Source organism: Stegostoma tigrinum, chromosome 33, assembly GCF_030684315.1.
Source record: "Stegostoma tigrinum isolate sSteTig4 chromosome 33, sSteTig4.hap1, whole genome shotgun sequence".
NCBI classification, from domain to species: Eukaryota; Metazoa; Chordata; class Chondrichthyes; order Orectolobiformes; family Stegostomatidae; genus Stegostoma; species Stegostoma tigrinum.
In genome coordinates, this window is record NC_081386.1 from 25,767,263 (window position 1) to 25,786,274 (window position 19,012).

The 19,012-nt window shown below is 41.4% G+C and overlaps 1 protein-coding gene across 6 annotated transcripts in view; it reads right to left on the reverse strand.

Moving 5' to 3' along the window:
* Positions 1–13,811, reverse strand: part of LOC125467215 (monoacylglycerol lipase ABHD2-like) — a 106,243-nt gene extending 92,432 nt beyond the window's left edge. The window contains exons 1-2 of one of the 6 annotated variants that reach the window (XM_059639339.1): positions 13,703–13,764; positions 9,159–9,256 (exon numbers count right to left, since the gene is read on the reverse strand). The gene's annotated coding sequence lies outside the window, so the exon portion shown is untranslated. Of the gene's footprint in view, positions 1–5,531; positions 5,682–9,158; positions 9,257–13,660 lie in introns of all 6 variants that reach the window. The other 5 variants (XM_059639340.1, XM_059639341.1, XM_059639337.1 and 2 more) reach the window with 5 other exon arrangements.
* Between the last annotated feature and the right edge of the window lie 5,201 nt (positions 13,812–19,012).

The following is a 19,012-nucleotide window of genomic DNA, read 5'->3' on the forward strand; positions in this document are numbered from 1 at the left end:
CTAACGTCAGTACATTGTCAAATAATGGGACCAAAATTGTTTACAGCTGTTGCCCAATTAACGTCTTATTTTTCTAAAAACCCACCTTCCTTTATCCTCCATTCCTTTTAAGATAAAAGCCAACATTCCCTTTGCCTTCCTTATTACCTGCTTAACTTGGATACAATTTTTTTGTAATTCATGGACAAGAACTGTAGAATCCTTCTGTAGTTTTTTGCAGCATTTCTCCATTCAAGTAATAGTCAGCTCTTCTGTTCTTCCTGTATAAGTGGATAACCTCATTTCCCACAATGTATTCCATTTGTTAAGTTTTTGTCTAATCACTTAAACTTTCTGTATCCCCTTGAAGACTGTCATCCTTACCACTTGCTTTCCAACCTATTTTTGTCAAGTTTGTGGATGACAATCGTACATACACTTCACTCATCCAAGTCATTAATATATACTGTAAATAAACGTGGCCCCAACACTAATCCCCATGGCAATCAACTAATTACAGGTTGTCATCCTAAAAATTCCCCACTTATGCCATCTTTGTCTATGAGTTGGTCAATCCGGCATCCAAATTAATATAACTGTTCCAAAACCATGAGCTCTTAACTTTACAAGCTGCCAAACATGGCACTTTATCAAACACCATCCAAATATGTTATGACCATTGCTTCCTCTTACCTATTCTGCTTTTTAATTCCTCAAAAAAATTCAAGTAAATTCATTTTGCATGGCCTCCCCTTTAATGGAACATACTGACTGTACTTGATTATATTAGGTATTTCTAAATGGTCTATTACATCCTTTATAATAAACTCTGGCCTATACTTACCTGTTATTTTTTGCTTCCTTCCATTTTGTTATAAAGGGGAGATTGACCCTTCCTGCCAATAACTAAAACCAAAAACACCCAGAGAGGCTCACCTCACCCTATAATCTGTTAAATGAAGTGTGAAAAGTGATATAACCTGCCTCTCACAAATCTCTTATAAAGGCATGGTTAAATGAAATAAACTCCTGACACTCCTCCTATAATCAGCAAGTAACAATTTATCTAACTCTAATAGTGAACAAATTAACTGAACTATTAATAAACCAAAAAAACTTCTAACTGCTAACTTTCCCTGAATAAAACAACATTATAATGGTATGCTGTTCCAATAAATACAAGTCCCACATATATAAATCAAAACAAAATTTTAACAATTACAGTCAGGTGACATTTTCCAGGTTGTTGAGTCTTCTCCTATGATCTTTCGTCAGCGACATCTTCTGTCGAATTCTGGCGTCAGGAAAATTAACTATGAGCCGTGGTACCATTATTTGAATGATGCTTTCTCCAAGAGCTGATCTCTTAGCAGATGACAGTTTACTCTATGCCGATTTTCCAGCTGTCCCCATCTTTTTATACCTTATGACGACATATCAACTTTTTACAATACCATTAGGCCTATTTTGTCAAAATCATAGGACTTTAATTGGTTTTTAGTATCTGGTTTAAATTAATTAATTAGTTAAATCAAAACTGCTTGTCTTGATAACAAAACAAAACTGCGCTTTTGATACAAGTGTTATAATTCAGGTGCTCTGTGCATCTAGAAACCCACAAGCTGCCCACACTTTTTTTAAGCCTCCAAGCTGCGAAAAAGCACATCCTTTAAAAGGACCACACATTGCTTTCTCCCCCCCATCGTTTTATAAACATCAATATTTAACCAAAACCAAATTCTAACAACGTGCCTTTCCATCCACAAGTACTCTACCCAACACAGCAGTTATCTAATCAACTTGTTCAGACATGTTATTACAGGTAGGGCACTACCACTGCATCACAAGAGCTCTCTTTATAATTAAAGGGGCTACACTGGCAATTTTTGAATCCTCAGACTCTGGCAAAGTCCAAGGGTTCTTAGATGATTGTCTGTGCAACAATCATCTCTGTAGCTACTTCCTTTAATATCCCAGGAAGCCATCTCATCAGGCCCTGGGGATTCAGTGATCTTTAGCCCCAGTAGCCTAGCATTTCTTCACTAGTAACAGTTATTGTATTTATTTCTCTTCTTCCTTTTGCCCCTTGATTATTTAGTAATTTTGGAATGCTCATAGTGTCTTTTGCTTTGAAGCATGTTGCAAGGTATTTATTAGATATCTCTGCCATTTCCTGCTTCCCAGATTTGCACTCTAAGAGGGTGTATGTTCATTTTAGTTTCTCTTTTCCTTTTTACATATTGAAAGAAGATCTTATTTGTCTTGATATTACTTGCAAGTTTACCCTCAAAGTTTAACTTCTCCCTCTTTATTCATTTTGTGTTTGTGGCTTTTAAAACTTCCCCAATTCTCAGGCTTGATATTAACCTTTACCACATTGTATGTTTTTGCTTGCAATTTAATGCTATCCATAACCTCCCAAGCCAACAATAGTTGGCCTATCTCATTCCTAGAATCCATCTTCGTCACTAATTTTTAAATTAGCGATGAACTATTTTCTTAATCTTATGCCATTGTTCCTTAACCACCTTTGCTGCTAAATTCCTTTCCCAGTCCACTCCCACCAGCTCGGTCACCATTTTTTTTGTAACTATCCTTATTAAAAATTTAAATTAATTTTGATTTTTTGTCATGTACTCAACTACAGATGTATTTATGGTTAACACGGTAATTTCTGATCCAACTGGCTCCCTCTAACCCCCTAAAGTCTACATTGTTATGATCACCGTTTCCTAGGGATATTTTAATCTGCCATCATTTATTTAGACCTCTCTATTACATATCAGATTCAAAATAGTCTGATACCTGGTCAGATCACAACACACTGTTCCAGGAACCTGTCCCAAATAATTCCATAAAATCGTTCTTCAAGGCTGCCTCTGCCAATCTGACTATTCCAATCAACATGAGAATACCCATGACCAATGTACTGCCTTCATTACATGCTGCCACTATCTCTCGATTTATTCTTTGCCCCATGGTATGGTTACCATCAGGGGCCCAATAAACTACTCCTAGCAGTATCTTCTTTTCCTCTATTCCTTACTTCCATCATTGGATACTACGTCTTTCAATCCAAGATCATTAATTTTAATGCATTTATTTATGTTCAACTATAGTATTGCTACTTTTAAACAATGGCCGAATTCTCTACCTGGAGGAAGAAAACAGATTAAATTGTTTCTGGGTCCAGAGCCTGCCCTCAAATGATTGGGACAGGAGTGGACAGAGGAATTTACAGGGATATCCTTTGACTGGTATAGGAATAGGTTTCACTGAGAGAGTGCCAGAGGCTTTCCAGTTTGAAGGGAACAGCAGGCTGTGACAGCAGTTAAGTAACAGCAACTCACTAACATTTGAAAACATTTTAAAAAGTTCCTCTTGCTAACTCTTGCATATAATCCTGTTCTTTGCCACCACTACTCAGAATTTATCTTCTCCCTTCACACCCCATAAGCCATCCATTCAATTTGTCTTCTTGGGGACTTTTTTTACTGCATACTTTAATAATAACTCAAATCAGGATTATTTCTCTGTACAATAAAAGAAAGGAACAGGTCCAAAATGACTTGATATTTCTTTCTAATCTAATATCCTTTATTTTATCTCTTATCCTTCCTCCAACCACCCCTCTAATAACAGCATCATGTTCTTTTTAACTTTACTGCCGTTATTGTTGCTTGAAATTTCTTATGGGATCGCACACTGAGCCTTTCTTATTAAATCGGAACTTTGTTCACGAGTTCTACGATTGAGAGTCAAAAAAGAAATGAGTTTTGTTGCAAAACTCAGTCAGAGCAGCTTAGGGGAAAACAATATCATTGAGGCTGCATGCTCTACGGAGATTTGCAGCAATGTTATTTACTACTTACACCAATACTTGAGGGAATCTCAAGCTGACATACTTCTGTTACGTCAGGGCCTAAAGGCGATTATGCCATATAGCTTCAAACTACACACATGGTACAAGAGAGAGAACAGAAGCTACCCAAGGGACAGTTCAGTTCCAGCAGCTGCACTTTTTTTTAGGAAAAACAAAGCAACTAAGATGGTTCTCATGTCAACAATTTCCCCTTCCATTGGATCTACAGACTCTAATTGCTTTCAAAGCAAACTAAACAAAAAACATGCTGGTTAACAATATCTAAATGTTCTTCAAATCTTAAGTTACCTCATTTCCATCAGATTTACTCATCACAAAAATCACACAGTACAGGAAGTGGACATGTCATGTTGGCTTGTGAAAGAGCTAGTCACTTAGTCTAACTGCCCTGCAAATGGTTCTTCGTAAATATATACATGATATTTCCTTCAAAAAGTTTCTACCGTATCAATTTTCAGCATTTTTCCAGTAATATTTTTGCAACTTACTGAATAAAAAATGTTCTTGTCTTAGTTGGTTTTTGCCTTGGTCTTAAAAATTATGTTCTGTTATTACTAACTATCCTGTCAATGAAAAGGGTTCCACCTTCTTTATTCCGTTCAAAAGCTTAGCAATACCGGTTTCCAAATCTCCTCTCAACTTTCTTTGCTACAAAGAAATCAATTCTAGCTTCTCGAAGTAACAGTAAAGTTCCCCGTCTGGCATCCTTCTAACAAGTCTTCTCTGCATCCTTCAGAAGCTGTTGACATTCTTCCTAAAATGTGCTGCTGGTAATTGGACAAAAGACTCCAGATAAGGCCTAACCAATGAAGATTTAACGCAACTTCCTTATTTTTTGGTGTGCTATGCCTCCATTTGCTATTTCTGTGTGTTATATATTTTCTCAAATAAAACATACAGCCTTATCAACTTGTCACTGCCTTTAAAGTGTAAGCTACCAGGTCTCTGTTCTTCCACCCTTTTCAAGAATGTCCATTTAGTTTTTGTCCTGCCTGATTCTTAATCTGAAAAATACCTATTGAGAAACTATAGTTCGAATGAAATAATTACTTGACCTTTCTAATTCTACTTTGCAACTTTGACAGCTTCTTCAATTCATAAACACATCAAGAAAGGCCAATAAAGAAAAACAGTAATTGTTTACCAACTATATTCAAAATTGATACATGAAGAATAAATACAATTTGTGATTATCCTCACGAGGCCACCTGTCATTCTTATCTATAATTTCAATGTACTATTTAGCAAACTATTGGATTGCTAGAGTCAAAAAGACTTGCGTTGTGTCAAGTTGCAGAAAACCTCTTGCACAAATGAGGTCACAGTTGAGACTAAAACATAATATTTCAAAAATGTCTTTAAATGCACTAAGCCACACAAACCTGATGCCTGTTACTATCCAAAGTTAGAGACTAAAACTCAACTGACACCATATGTTAGGAGATACAAACACTAGATTCTTGGCATACAAAGTACCTATATGTATGGGAGGTGGCAAGCAGAAACCAAGCATCTTCCCGTAAGAAGAGCTAATCTTAGAAAATTGTTTTGCTTTTCATAGAGAGCTTCAGAAAGTAACTGAAGAATGTCAGCACAGGTCAAATCTGCCCTCCCACACAGATTAGAACAAAGCAACATAATGTAGTATTAGCCATCAATGCCGACCCACCTTACTGTCAACGCCCATTCCTGCAAGTCATCTCGACCCATATTCATTTATGAACTGCAATCACCTCAATCCTTTCAAGTAGGAATGTGCCAACTCCTACAAGTTTCTTCTCTCCACCCACACAGTTCTTTGATATGAGGATCCTTCACACTAGCCCAGAGACAGGATTCCCAGGAACAACAGGAAAAATGCAGGAGAAAAGGAATAAGATGTTCAGAAGGATAAATGTTCCTTAGAACTCTGTCACAAGCCTCAAAGAGAAACCCTTCATAGCCGGGTTGCCCAAGTATCTTGTGGGTCACATCTGACACGCAAACCCATCCAGCTGAAACCCATTCGTGTTCACAAAACAGTGAAGAAATGTTTCTTCTGAATTTCTCAGGCCTGGACATTTGAAAAGGCTGTGGTGGATAAATACTAAGCAGATCCAAGATGTGTGTTATTATTAGGAAGTTGTGTTGTGCTTTATATCTATGTTAGAATATTAATTTTACATGGTTCCAAGCAATCTAGCAAGAACAAAAAAAGGGGTTTAGGAAGCATGTAAAATAGTTTAAGTTCATTTTATACACCATGTTCTTAAAATATCAAACTGAGCCTTAGATAAGCAGAGGTTCTATTTTCATACTTAAATTCAGTTTAAAAACAAAATCTATTTTGACTCAATTCTACCTAATCTGTCAGCAACCAAAACAGTGGTAAATTCATTTTATGAACTGAGGCTATTTCTACACAAAAAACAGTGCATTTAGTTTTCTATGTAACTTCAACTTGCTCTAGACCATTAATTCACCCTTGCATTTGTTTTTCAGTATCAATTATAGGCTAGAACTGAAAAGCATTATACAGTAACTGCAAGTATTACTGAATATTTATAATTTGTCAAGTATGTACCCAACAGACATCTTTAAAACCATGAAGAGGTTCAATAGACTAGACATTATAAAGATACTTCCACATTACACAAGACAGAAAGACACTCACCAATAAATCAAATAATGATTTCCAACTATAAAAAAAACACATTTTATTCCAAGGATTGAAAAACGTTAAACATTCAGTTGTTCTGAAAAAATAGCACAGATGGATTTAAGCTGAAACCATGTAAACCTCTGACAACAATGAAAAAAATGCGATGCAAGAGCTTGGTGAATGAGATAGAAGGGTTTGTGTGGAACATATGCATCAGCACAAACCAGCTGGAGTGAAATCGCCTGCTCAAATGCTCTAAATTAAATGTAACCCAGTGGTTTACTGCCCTGAAGAGTCTCTCAGGTATGCACGTACCGTACAATACATCTCAGTATCATTACTTATCATACAAAGAAACCAAAGGATACAGAGTTATGCACTAAAAAACCATACATGATTTACAACATACACCTTTAAGTAATTTCACAGCTGACATCCAATTTCCAATTTCATTTGACAATATCAAATGATGATTTCACTTCCACATTGAGATATGCAGGACCAACCTTTAAAATGTGGGTGTATGCAAGTCAAAACATTCAAATAAACAGCCTCAGGCCAAACTAGAGATTGTTTTAAAATCCACATTACCCCCACAGATAATAGGCATGTCGATCAGGACATTAGCATTATCAAATGACATAGTGTTACGTATGCCATAAAAAGATCTAGTTGACAACTAAAATGAAATTACAAAGATAGATAAAGGCTTATGGTCAAATACTCCATTAAGACTACATGGAGTCAGCTGTTTATGCAGGGGTGCAGGCTAAGAGCAAATATAGGCAAAAGATTTCTATCCTGAAAGAGATTCTGAAGCTTGTAAAGATTAATACATGTAAAGTTTTCTTGGAAAATACTAAATCTAAATGTGCTAAGTGCACTTTAGCTTATTTCAAATCCATTAATTGTTAAAACTGATGCTTAGACTGGGGAAGTGGACTATTACTCTCCTCTTGGTATTCCACAGGCCATAATTCAAAACAAAAAACAAAAACTTTTCCCAGTGACCAAAATGGCCAAGTAAATATCTTTTCTATATCAGGTTTCAAATAAAAATAAAACTATCAACCAGGTTTCTTTGATTAACACAATTACTGGATTATCAAAACAAAAATTTCAATGAAAATGCAATAGTTGGCTTGCATACACAGTTGGCGATATGCAAGTATAAATGTCTGTCACTTTAAATAATGCCAAAATACATGCATCAGGTAAAGAGGAAAGAAGATTTTTTTCTTCTAAAGAGGTTCGTTTAAAACAAAAACTTCCAGGCCATTATCCCTTTTGCCTGAAAGAATAACTCTAAAGCATAAAACGTTCTAAAAACTGATCTGATGTTCTGGCATGTGTGGTCATGCTAATCATAAACCATCTCTGGAGGATCTTTTGACAAGTTCCTTTGTCTACTTTGTATTTCCTGAATACACTTTGATCCCTATCATGTGAACAAAAAGGTTTCAGTCTGAACACAGGTAGCGGCCCTTCCTCATCGACCTCTTGCCTAACTAATTCCAGGCACCATCCAGTCTCAATTTACATAGCCCAGCAGAGTATACAGCAGATCAGATATTGCCAAACATGTAATTTCAAAGAAGCAATGTTATTAAAAATCTTCAGTGTCCTTTCAATGACCTCTTTTGTTGAAATACCTAGAGTGATTTCTGTAAAAGTTGGAATGAAACAATTTTTCCCCACAATATTTCAAAAGGTTAAGCCAGTCAAGAAACTGCTTTTCCATTTATGGGAAATGTGCAATGCTAGCTAGGCTGGCACTTACTGAACATCCCCAAATTCTCTGGAATAAGTGGCAACGAGCCACCTTGAACTACTGCAGTCCTCAGAGTGAATAGGTCACAGTGCTGTAGGTCCAGAATTCTGACCCAATGATGGCAAAAGAACAGCAAAATGGATCCAAATCAGGGCTGTGTGGTATTTAAAAAGGTGCACTAGAAGGGAATGGCGTTCCCAGGTGTCTGCCGCTCTTGAACTTTGTTGGGAAGATGTTGAAAGAAGCCTTGATGAGTTAGAGTGATACATCTTGTAGATGGAACACAGTAATGCCACTGTATGTTGGTAGCCAAGGAAGTGAATGCTGATGTGGTAATAGGGTGCCAATCAAGTGTGCCTTTTATCTTGCATGGTGGCAAACTTGTTAAAGTTGTTGGAGCAGTTCTCCAACAGGAAACTGGAGATCTCCAATCCCACTTCTGTCTTGTGCCTGCAGACGGTGGACATGCATTGAGCAGATAACTAGTGAAATATTACTACAAAACCCCGAGACTCTGACCTGTTTTCACACTTGCAGTATGTACATAGCTAGCCCAGTTCAGTGTTTGGTCAATGGTATCTCCCAAGATGTTGATAGTGGGGAATTCAGTGACAGTTACATTCTTTCTTGTTGGGAATGATCATTCAATGTTGGGTAGGCAACGGCCTACTGGTATTATTGCTGGACTGTTAATCCAGGCACCCAGATAATGTTCTGGGAACCTGGGCTGGAATCCCGCCATGGCAGACGGTGGAATTTGAATTCAATAAATATCTGGAATTAAGCATCTGATGATGACTGTGAATCCATTGTTGACTGTTGATTGTTTGAAAAACCCACCTGGTTCACTTATGTCCTTGAGGGAAGGAAACTGTCATCCTTACCTAGTCTGGTCTATTTGTGACTCCAGATCCACAGTAATGTGGTCCCCTCTGGGCAATTAGGGATGGGCAATAAATGCTGCCGAGCCAGCGACACTCATCTGGTGAATTAATAAAAAAAATTCCTGGTACTTGTGTAGCAGAAACATTACTTGCCACTTATCAGCCTTTTATTGCATAAGAACAAAATTTCAATGAAGTGATGTCAACGATCCTGACTATTGTGTAAACATTCACCCACTTCTGACCTTATGATGGAAGGGGTGAGGATTCATCAATGAAGCAACTGAAGATGAGGTTGGGCCTTGGATATCATTCAGAGGATCTGCTGCAGCGATGTCCTAGAGATGACTGACTTCCAACATCCATCATCTTCCTTCATGCTAGGTATGAGTCCAACTGGAGCAAAGAGTTTTCCCACTGATTCCCATTATACCCAGTTTTGCCAGACATCCATTCTTGGTTGAATGCCTGTGACATCAAGACTGCAGTCACTGTCACCTCACCTCTGGAGTTCAGCTCTTTAATCCATATTTAGACCTTAACAATAATGAGGTTGCAAGTTGACTGGTCCTAGCAGAACCTAAACTGCATTAACATACAAGTTATTTATTTGCAAATGCTGCTGACAGTATTTCACCTTGCTAATGATCGAGCAAAGATTAACGTGGGTAGTACCTGGTTGAGTTGGAATTATCCTGCTTTTACTGCACAGAACATACCTGGACATAGAACATAGAACAGTACAGCACAGAACAGGTCCTTTAGCCCACGATGTTGTGCCGACCATTGATCCTCATGTATGTACCCTCAAATTTCTGTGACCATATGCATGTCCAGCAGTCTCTTAAATGTCCCCAATGACCTTGCTTCCACAACTGCTGCTAGCAATGCATTCCATGCACTCACAACTCTGTGTAAAGAACCTGCCTCTGACATCCCCTCTATACTTTCCTCCAACCAGCTTAAAACTATGACCCCTCGTGTTAGCCATTTCTGCCCTGGGAAATAGTCTCTGGCTATCAACTCTATGCCTCTCATTATCTTGTATACCTCAATTAGGTCTCCTCTCCTCCTCCTTTTCTCCAATGAAAAGAGACCAAGCTCAGTCAACTTCTCTTCATAAGATAAGCCCTCCAGTCCAGGCAGCATCCTGGTAAACCTCCTCTGAACCCTCTCCAAAGCATCCATATCTTTCCTATAATAGGGCAACCAGAACTGGACGCAGTATTCCAAGTGCAGTCTAACCAAAGTTTTATAGAGCTGCAACAAGATCTCACGACTCTTAAACTCAACCCCCCTGTCAACGAAAGCCAAAACACCATATGCTTTCTTAACAACCCTGTCCACTTGGGTGGCCATTTTAAGGGATCTATGTATCTGCACACCAAGATCCCTCTGTTCCTCCATACTGCCAAGAATCCTATACTCAGCTTTCAAATTTGACCTTCCAAAATGCATCACCTCGCATTTATCCAGGTTGAACTCCATCTGCCACCTCTCAGCCCATCTCTGCATCCTGTCAATGTCCCACTGCAGCCTACAACAGCCCTCTACACTGTCAACACCTCCAACCTTTGTGTCGTCTGCAAACTTGCTGACCCATCCTTCAATCCCCTCATCCAAGTCATTAACAAAAATTACAAACAGTAGAGGCCCAAGGACAAAGCCCTGTGGAACACCACTCACCACTGACTTCCAGGCAGAATATTTTCCTCCTACTACCACTCGCTGTCTTCTGTTGGCCAGCCAATTCTGTATCCAGACCGCTAGGTTCCCCTGTATCCCATTCCTCCTGACCGAGCCTATCATGGGGAACCTTATCAAATGCCTTGCTCAAGTCCATATACACCACATCCACAGCTCGACCCTCATCAACTTTTCTAGTCACATCCTCAAAGAACTCGATAAGGTTTGTGAGGCATGATCTGCCCCTCACAAAGCCATGTTGACTGCATTTAATCAAGCCATGCTCTTCCAGATGGTCATAAATCCCATCCCTCAGAATCCTTTCTAACACCTTGCAGACGACAGACGTGAGACTGACTGGTCTGTAATTGCCGGGGATTTCCCTATTTCCTTTCTTGAAGAGAGGAATTACATTTGCCTCTCTCCAGTTCTCAGGTACGACTCCAATGGAGAGCGAGGATGCAAAGATCTTCGCAAGTGGCGAAGCAATTGCATTTCTCGTTTCCCAAAGCAGCCAAGGACAATTTTCTACTTTGTTGATAGATGGCAATGCTGTAGTCGTATGGAACAGCTTGACCAGGGGTATATGTAGTTCTTGAGCACAGGTCTATAGCACCATTGCAGAATGTTGTCAGGGCTTTTGGAATACCCAATGTTTTCATATGTTTCTTGGTGAAGTGAATCAAATTGGTTGAAGACTGGCATCTGTGATGCTGGAGACCTCAGGCAGAGACCAAGATATATCATTCATTTGGCACTCTGGCAGAAGGTGGACGTAAATGCTTCAACCTTGACTTTGGCACTAAAGTACTGAGCTCCCCCATCATTCTTGATGGGGATATCATGGAGCCTCCTCCTCAAAAGTAGCTGTTTAGTTGTTCATCATCATTTACCACTGAATGTGGTATGACTGTAGAGTTTACATGCGATCATTGTTTATAGGATTGTATATGAATCATTGTCATTACAAAATACATTTAACTTCTGATTAAATCTGTGCTAAGTCTATAGAGTGTATTTTATGCATCATCCTTCACAGCAAAGCAGAAGATATGACAGATGTTTCAGAAATGCAATGCAAGTTGGTAGAGTAGATGACGGCAATGCAACTTATTCTTTGGTTTCTGGGTAAGAAACTTAAATTTTTGAAATGATTTTTCATTTTGGTTTTTAAATTTTTCACTCCCTCCCATTATCTACCAGTTTTAAATATGCATAACAGAAAAAAAAATTTAAACAAGTACAGGATACTGCTACTTAACTCACGTGACAAACTGCTAAACTGCAGCAGGATATTTGCTGGCCATTCACATCTCTTACAAGACAATTTTCAGTGCAAGTGTTCCTGAGGCAACAGCTGGGAAATTTCCAAAGTGGGAAATATCAAAAATCACTAGAGTTTAAATCAGAGGGGAAGGGAAAGGCAAGGAACTCTTCGATGCCATTTTAACTATGTATCACATTGAAGGGAAACCTTTCACTTCAGTGTTTTTAACAGCATTAACACTAACATTTTTATTGTACTTCCTTCACGAATGGAAGCATTTTAGTTTGTATGCATTAAAATAAAATATATGCAGTGAAGTTACGATCAGAACAAGGTGTAGAGCTGGGTGAACACAGCAGGCCAAACAGCATCAGAGGAGCAGAAAGGCTGACATTTCGGCTCTCGAGAAGGGTCTACGCCCGGAACGTCAGCCTTCCTGCTCCTGATGCTGCTTGACCTGCTGTGTTCATCCAGCTCTACACCTTGTGTTATCTCAGATCCTCCAGCATCTGCAGTTCCTGCTATCTCCAAGTTAGGACACATGAGTTTAGATGAAATGATACCATTTGAGCTTCAATTGGGTTAAAAACAAAACATGAGACAAAAGTTAATTTCTGAAACATATTAATCCCACTGTGGCAAAGTAGATTGTGGCACTAGTAAGACATGATTAACTTTTGTTTGTAAAATTTCGATGTTACAAATGAAGCGCACACAGACAACGTAATATGAAATATCCTGAAATTAAGGGGAATATCCTCTCACCGCAACTTCAATAACTTTGGTGTTCAAAAGAACATCTCGAATAGCCATAGCAATCCCAATTACCACGTGACAAGACGGAAAACATACTTCAGTAAAACAATCAACTAATTCTACAAAATGGTCCGATTAACTTCAAAACATTTCCGCAGTTAAGAGACAACTTCCCCATAAAGGTGTGTACCGGAGCAGTGTGGCTGTAAAGGAGAAGGCAACGAGAAAAACCAAAGTACTAAGATCGGGTTTCCTCCCCTCAAAAACTTGACATGTCGCCACCACCCACCTGCTGACTTTGACAGGCAGCAATAAATTTTGGGCTTATCGTCAGGCGCAAATCAAAAATGGGGGAAAACCCTGGATTCCAGCCCTATATTACACAGAATCAGCACCGATGGTGATTCACCGGCACAAAAGGTCACAAGGAAAACACCTAGCTCTATTTTTAGAAAACACAGAGAAAAGAATGACTTTTGACCAAATAACCATAGGAGAAAAACATTACATCCGTAACAAAAAATACATTAAAAAATTGCAGAGATGACATGAAAAGACACGTTGTATGTTCTAGGCCAATTCTTTCATCTAAATCATACTGTTGCTATTTTGTAAAGTTGTAGTGGGGGCGGGGAGCCTACAGGAGGTCGCTGCGGGGTAAAGAAGCAGCACTTCCTCCTCCTCACAACACACAGGCCGCTCCATCTCTGCCCGGCAGTCCCACCACCACCGAGACTGAATGCACTTCCCGAACCCACCATAACGCAAGCTTCCCACCCCCCGAGTCCCTCACCTCCCCCTTCCTTCTCCACGAATATTCCAGTATTTTCCTCACCTCCAGCGACACTGAACATTGGGCAATACCACCAACGGCACCTTACCCTCCCGGCAACCGCTAGATCCCGCCCCCCGACTGCCGTCTCCCGCAATCACTGGCACCTTTCCCGCCCCGCCCATCGATCACGCAGTTTCCCGCTGACCATTGCGACCTACGTATGTCAATCAATCCAAACGGCGCTCGCTATTGGGTACCGATCACATCCATCATCCCTCCCGCCGCGTTTATGCCTGTCGCCTCCATACGTCTCCCGTCACAAGTGTAGGTCCCGCCTATCACGTTTCCCCAATGGGCTCACGGTCGCCATGACCGTTACCAGGCATCAGAATGATTGACAGCGTAGTCTACCAATGACACGTCAGGTACCTGACAGCTTTCTACCTGACAACACGTACCTTGAATCTTTGTGTGTTCTTGGTTCTTTCATTATATGATAATTGTTTTAATTTAGCAATTTGGATGATTGATCCTTAATCAGAAGAACAATTACTGAAATCATAGATAATGGGAACTGCAGATGCTGGAGATTCCAAGATAATAAAATGTGAGGCTGGATGAACACAACAGGCCAAGCAGCATCTCAGGAGCACAAAAGCTGACGTTTCGGGCCGAGACCCTTCATCAGAGAGGGGGATGGGGGGAGGGAACTGGAATAAATAGGGAGAGAGGGGGAGGCGGACCGAAGATGGAGAGTAAAGAAGATAGGTGGAGAGGGTGTAGGTGGGGAGGTAGGGAGGGGATAGGTCAGTCCAGGGAAGACGGACAGGTCAAGGAGGTGGGATGAGGTTAGTAGGTAGCTGGGGGTGCGGCTTGGGGTGGGAGGAAGGGATGGGTGAGAGGAAGAACCGGTTAGGGAGGCAGAGACAGGTTGGACTGGTTTTGGGATGCAGTGGGTGGGGGGGAAGAGCTGGGCTGGTTGTGTGGTGCAGTGGGGGGAGGGGATGAACTGGGCTGGTTTAGGGATGCAGTGGGGGAAGGGGAGATTTTGAAACTGGTGAAGTCCACATTGATACCATATGGCTGCAGGGTTCCCAGGCGGAATATGAGTTGCTGTTCCTGCAACCTTCGGGTGGCATCATTGTGGCAGTGCAGGAGGCCCATGATGGACATGTCATCAAGAGAATGGGAGGGGGAGTGGAAATGGTTTGCGACTGGGAGGTGCAGTTGTTTGTTGTGAACTGAGCGGAGGTGTTCTGCAAAGCGGTCCCCAAGCCTCCGCTTGGTTTCTCCAATGTAGAGGAAGCCGCACCGGGTACAGTGGATGCAGTATACCACATTGGCAGATGTGCAGGTGAACCTCTGCTTAATGTGGAATGTCATCTTGGGGCCTGGAATGGGGGTGAGGGAGGAGGTGTGGGGACAAGTGTAGCATTTCCTGCGGTTGCAGGGGAAGGTGCCGGGTGTGGTGGGGTTGGAGGGCAGTGTGGAGCGAACAAGGGAGTCACGGAGAGAGTGGTCTCTCGGAAAGCAGACAGGGGAGGGGATGGAAAAATGTCTTAAGGACCGCAACTTTCCCCCCACGGTGATTGAGAACGCCCTTGACCGCGTCTCCCGCATTTCCCGCGACACATCCCTCACACCCTGCCCCCGCCACAACCGCCCCAAGAGGATCCCCCTCGTTCTCACACACCACCCTACCAACCTCCGGATACAACGCATTATCCTCCGACACTTCCGCCATTTACAATCCGACCCCACCACCCAAGACATTTTTCCATCCCCTCCCCTGTCTGCTTTCCGGAGAGACCACTCTCTCCGTGACTCCCTTGTTCGCTCCACACTGCCCTCCAACCCCACCACACCCGGCACCTTCCCCTGCAACCGCAGGAAATGCTACACTTGTCCCCACACCTCCTCCCTCACCCCCATCCCAGGCCCCAAGATGACATTCCACATTAAGCAGAGGTTCACCTGCACATCTGCCAATGTGGTATACTGCATCCACTGTACCCGGTGCGGCTTCCTCTACATTGGGGAAACCAAGCGGAGGCTTGGGGACCGCTTTGCAGAACACCTCCGCTCAGTTCGCAACAAACAACTGCACCTCCCAGTCGCAAACCATTTCCACTCCCCCTCCCATTCTCTTGATGACATGTCCATCATGGGCCTCCTGCACTGCCACAATGATGCCACCCGAAGGTTGCAGGAACAGCAACTCATATTCCGCCTGGGAACCCTGCAGCCATATGGTATCAATGTGGACTTCACCAGTTTCAAAATCTCCCCTTCCCCCACTGCATCCCTAAACCAGCCCAGTTCATCCCCTCCCCCCACTGCACCACACAACCAGCCCAGCTCTTCCCCCCCCACCCACTGCATCCCAAAACCAGTCCAACCTGTCTCTGCCTCCCTAACCGGTTCTTCCTCTCACCCATCCCTTCCTCCCACCCCAAGCCGCACCCCCAGCTACCTACTAACCTCATCCCACCTCCTTGACCTGTCTGTCTTCCCTGGACTGACCTATCCCCTCCCTACCTCCCCACCTACACCCTCTCCACCTATCTTCTTTACTCTCCATCTTCGGTCCGCCTCCCCCTCTCTCCCTATTTATTCCAGTTCCCTCCCCCCATCCCCCTCTCTGATGAAGGGTCTAGGCCCGAAACGTCAGCTTTTGTGCTCCTGAGATGCTGCTTGGCCTGCTGTGTTCATCCAGCCTCACATTTTATTATACTGAAATCATACTTGCTTATTATGTCCTTTAAAGGACATAATAAATTCCAAATGCCAAAATTGTAATTACTACAAAAAAAATGCTGCAGGCCACAGCTCTGAAGAGTCTGATGCTGTGAAGAGTCACCTGGACTCGAAATGTTGGCTTGCTCTGTCTCCATGGATGCTGTCTGGCACGCTGTGAGCCCCAGAATTTGTTGTTTTCAGTACAGATTCCAGCATCAGTAGTAATTTGCTCTCACTGTGATCTCCATCATAGTTTGTTATCAGTACAGATTCGAGCATCTGCAATAATTTACTCCTACATTGTGTTCAAATTGTAATATTATTCCTTTTATCCACAATTCAGTCCAACTAGTGTCCAGCAGTCCCATAATGTCTCACGTATACTGAGGGACACTGTGTGATTTGTTAGGCCAACCTTCCGCCCAGTGTTGGGTATTATACTGTTAAAAAGAATGGCAAGAGATTGTAGAGGGTGCAGAGTGCATTTATTAGAACAGTGCCTGAGCTTAAGGATTTCAGTGATTTGGAGAAAGAAAATGGGACTCTTGCCCTCAATGCAGGGGATGTCTGGAAGATTTTAAAATATTGCTTAGTGTTATTAAATGTTTACAGGGCGTGCAGGACTACAGGAACCTTGAATGTAAGTATGCAAAGGTCATTGAAGGTGGCAGGACAAGTGAAGAGATTAGTTAACAAGGCATACAGTATCCTCAGCTTTATGAATGGGGCACAGAGTAAAAGAGCAAAGAGGTGATGTGGAACTGTGTACAGTTTGGGCACCACATTATAGAAGGCATGAATATCTATGAGATAGTAATGACTGCAGATGCTGCAAGCCAGGGTCAATAAATGTGGAGCTGGACAAACAGAGCATCAGAGGAGCAAGAAAGTCAACGTTTCAGGCCAGAGTCCTTTATCAGGACTGGGGAGTGGGAGGGGAAGGAGTGCCCAGAAATAAGAGTGAGGAGGTGGGGCTGGGGAAAGGTAAGTGAGGTGGTGATAGGTGGATGCAGGTAAGGTGTGAAAGTGATTGGTGAGTGGGAAGGGTTGATCTGGCAGAAATTCACCTGCACCTCAGTCAACCTGATTTACTGCATCTGTTGCTCCTGAAGTAGTCTCCTCCATACCGGGGATACCAAATGCAGACTAGGGACTAGTTTGTGGAGCCTCTGTACTCTGCATACACCAAACAACATGACTTTCATCCATTTTAATTCCCTATCCCACTCCCTTGGCAACATATCCATCCTTGGCCTTCTCCACTGTCAGAGTGAAGCCAAACCTAACCTGGAGGATCAACATCTGATATTTCACCTTAGGAGCTTGCAGCCTAAGGGCCTAAATATTGACTTCACCAGCTTCAAAATTCCTCCACCTCCAGCCTTATCCCATATCTGCCTCCCTGACTTGTCCTAACCCATCCATCTTTCTACTCAACTATACGCTTTACCGTTCCCACTGGTTAATTACTATAATGCCTTACCTGCATCCACTTATCACCATCCCACCTACCTTTCACAAGTCCCAACCCCTCCCTCTATTTATTTCTGGACTCCCCCCAGTCATGACAAAGTGTTTTGGCATGAATATCTATGTTCCATATTGGAGACCGCACAGAAAAAATTTACAAGAATGGTTCCAGGAATAAAGAACTTCAGTAATGAGAATGGATTGAAGAATTTGGAACTGTACCCTTTGGAGAAAAGAATACTGTGTAGGAATATGAAGGAGACTTCCAATATCATGGGTGATCTTGATAGAATGAATAATGAAAAATTGCTCCTGCTGAACAAGAGCTAGAGGATGTAAATTTTATTGAATTGCAAAAAAAATGCAAGAAAAATCTTTTTCACATACTAAATTGTTAGGATGTAAAATGCACTGCCTGAAAGTGTGTGAGAAGCAAGTTCAAAAGTGTTTTGGGTGATTGTTTGGATACAAATATTGTGCAAAAAATATGAGGAAAGCAGGAGTATGGTACCATTTAATAATACATATTTGAATGGGTGGTGCAGATGAATTGGTCAGATGGACCTCCTCTGGTCTGTGACATTTATTAGTTTCTGAGGTTTCGATAGGGAAAGGAAGGAAAAATGTTTCATTGGCAGGAGCGTACCTGAACCTACCAAAGAAATATGCTGAAAGTTCTTTATTTGGTGTAGTTATATGAATACACATGGTGTCATTTCAACTAAGCTATTCTGATCATATTACCATCACTGTACATTTAACTTAGCTGTGGAATAATGTCATTTATAATTTGAACCAAACTTGTTCAGTCTTCCTTTTAGAGGTACTGAAGGCACAAATGTGCAAAAGACATTTGTGACTAAATCAGATTTTAAGAGGATGCTATTGTTACAGTCCCACGTACTGCTTTCATAAAAATAAATATCTTAAATTGTGAGCTAACTTTCATGAGCAGACTGTTCAGAACTCATACGGGAGGGACTAAAATCACTGAGTCTTCAAATTATTTTACGTAAGATATTTAAACTTAAAATTATAACATACCACTTCATTATCCCCTTTAATTTTTGAAAGTCTGATTATCCTAATTTATTCCATCTTGTTTTGTCATACTAACCATTTGGTCGGTGTTTCGCATAACATGTTATTTTTCCCTCTTGA